This window comes from Cricetulus griseus, chromosome 6, assembly GCF_003668045.3.
Source record: "Cricetulus griseus strain 17A/GY chromosome 6, alternate assembly CriGri-PICRH-1.0, whole genome shotgun sequence".
In the NCBI taxonomy this organism is placed as follows: domain Eukaryota; kingdom Metazoa; phylum Chordata; class Mammalia; order Rodentia; family Cricetidae; genus Cricetulus; species Cricetulus griseus.
In genome coordinates, this window is record NC_048599.1 from 141,845,203 (window position 1) to 141,848,134 (window position 2,932).

The following is a 2,932-nucleotide window of genomic DNA, read 5'->3' on the forward strand; positions in this document are numbered from 1 at the left end:
CATGATGCCCACATTCCCAAGAGGTGGACAGAACTGTTTTTGGTCAATCAGTGGTTATGGATATTTATCACTGTTTAGGGGTGGTTGGTTACAAGATGTTTGTTGGTTATGGTCAGGAAAAAAGCTGAAAAAAGGAGATTAGATTCAGGGATCTCATTCTAAAAGTAAAAGGGGGGATTTAGAAATATGATAAAAAAAAAAGGTAGATTATTGGTTTTTTGATACAGGGTTTCTCTGTGGCTTTGGAACTGTCCTTGAACTAGCTCTTGTAGACCACACTGGTCTCGAATTCACAAAGATCCGCCTACCTCCCAAGTGCTGGGATTAAAGGCATGCGCCATCACCGCCCGGCCTACTAAGACATTTGCTGCTGTGCTGCAAAGCCATAGCAGATTGGAGGTGATGTTGAGGGCTGGATTTTTCCAGTGAGGGAGGTCCTGTTAAATTGAAAGCCCTACCCAAACTGAATTGGGAAGGAAGGGAGCAAGCCTTTGCTTCTGACAGTGCTCCCACCTTCTGAAACTGTCTGCCTTTTAAAGCAAGTCCCTTTACTGATGTGTTGGACACTACAGTACCTGTCCCTGGGTGAACAGGGACCTCTGAAACCTTCTTTGTGACCTGGCTTAATTTGTGTTTCATCCTATGGTTTTTCTAATGAATTTTTAGGACTTTTGTAATCTTGTAACTATCCAAGGTCCACTTCCTAAATTTTAAGAACTTTAATGGAAAGTTTAAATTGAAGGTGCTGTTTGTAGACTCACCACCCAGTGGACGCTCAGTCATCACTACAAATCCTTGAGTGTTCTCTAAGAAAGTGATGCTGGTCATCACAGCTTCAGCATCTCCTGGGTTTTGATGCTTGGCTCTCTCTGCTAATCTTGGCTTCCTGGCTTTTTTTCCCTCCTCCAGTTCCTTCTTGCCATCTGCTGTCCTGTGTAGTGATTTGGTGAGAGAAAGTATGCTTTTGTCCCCTGCCCTCTGCACCAAGTTTTATTATTGCAATAAAAGTGTTTTATGCTGACTTTTCTCAAAAAAAAAAAAAAGACATAGAATGATAAGTTTGGGTTGGTAATATAAGTTAGGATAGAAAGTGAATTAGGTATAACACTTTAAAAATATATATATGTATATATATATTTATATTTATATTTATATATATTTATTATGTATACAGTGTTCTGCCTGCAGGCCAGAAGAGAGCACCAGATCTCATTACAGACGGTCATGAGCCACCATGTGGTTGCTGGGAATTGAACTCAGGACCTCTGGAAGAGCAGCCAGTGCTCCTAACTGCTGAGCCATCTCTCCAGCCCTAGGTATAACACTTTGAACTCGATAGGATAGATAATGGAGTATTTTCTCTACATTTGTCAAATGTTAATGGACTAGACATTGTTAATACAATTATTGCTTGTATATATTTGTATATAGTTATTATACTTACTGTATATAGTTTTTCTATGTTAGTTATAGCCTCTTTTCATTTTAGACAAAAGGGGGAAATGTGATATTTTGTGTTCTGACAAATACAGCTTCCCTGTAGATCAGAGGGTAGAGCTAGCCACTAGTTAACAACAGAGGTCTGGAGGTCTGTACAGACAGACAGGAAGTGATGAGGTGGGGTAGAGACAGGCATTGGGCCACTTTTGGTTTGAGGAGTCGGAGAGATAGGATTGAACATCAATCAAGTATGTTCCAAAGATGATTCTTGGCTGGGATGCAGCTCAGAGTTAAGGGTGCTTGTCTAACATGTGTGAGGCCCTGGATTGAACCCCAACACCATGTGTGTGCAATGCTCAGAGAGCCTGGAAGACAGTGCTGGGTCTCTCAGAGCTTGAGTTTCAGGTGGTTGTGATCTGCTAGATGTGGGTGTTGGGAACTGACCCCATGTCATCTGCTAGAGCAACAAGTGCTCCTAACTGCTTGGTGTTGGTGGCGCACACCTCTAATCCCAGCACTCGGGAGGCAGAGGCAGGTGGATCTCTGTAAGTTCAAGACCAGCCTGGTCTACAAAGTGAGTTCCAGGGAAACCTTCAAAGCCACAGAGAAACCCTGCCACAAAAAACCAAAAATGCAACAAAACCCCACTCCCATCTATTACAAAACTTCATGTTTTAGGGATTCTGTTCCACGAGAAAACATTTTTTAAAGTGCTTATACTTTATGTCCCTATCATTTCTCTAGGTTAAAAAAAAAAAAAAGATGTGAGTTTGCTCTCCAAATGAAGCTGGCTCCTAGCAGGGCTTCCGTGGGGACTCAGGGACTACAGTGGCTTTAATGAGACAGACAACTGGAGAACAAACCCCACTTCTACGCCAGGTGTGCAACATGCTATATTCTCCGTATTCTGGATGTAGAGGCAGGAGGTTGACAAGTTTGAGGCAGCTTGGTCTACATATTGAGTTTCAGGCCTGTCTAAAATCCCTGCCCAAATTAAACCTAGCTTCCACTTTTGGCCAAGCGCTTGCGGGCCAGGATGGCTCCCCACACTGCCTTCCTCCACATTGCCTCCTCAGCAAGCTGTTGGAGTTTCAAGTAAGTCTGGATTATTGGCGCTGCTCACATGCACCACATACCTCTGCACACACACCAGGCTGTTCTTGAACCCCTGTGAAGATGTCTCCAAGACCCCATACCTATCCACACACACAAACACCCTAACCCAGCCTTCAACTTGCACCTTTGAGGGTGCAGAACATAGCAGACAGATTGAGTTTGAGGAGTCTGGGTTGCCATGAACAAGCCCTTTGACTTCAGATGAATTCCAAGTTCCCAATGTTCACACACACAGACACACACAGACACACACACACACACACACACACACACACACACACACAGGGAAGATGTGGGGTCTGAGGTTCTCTGGGGTCCCTTCCAAACTGTTCCAAGCCCTGTTCATCAGTCAGTCCAGGGAAAGAGAGAAGCTGCC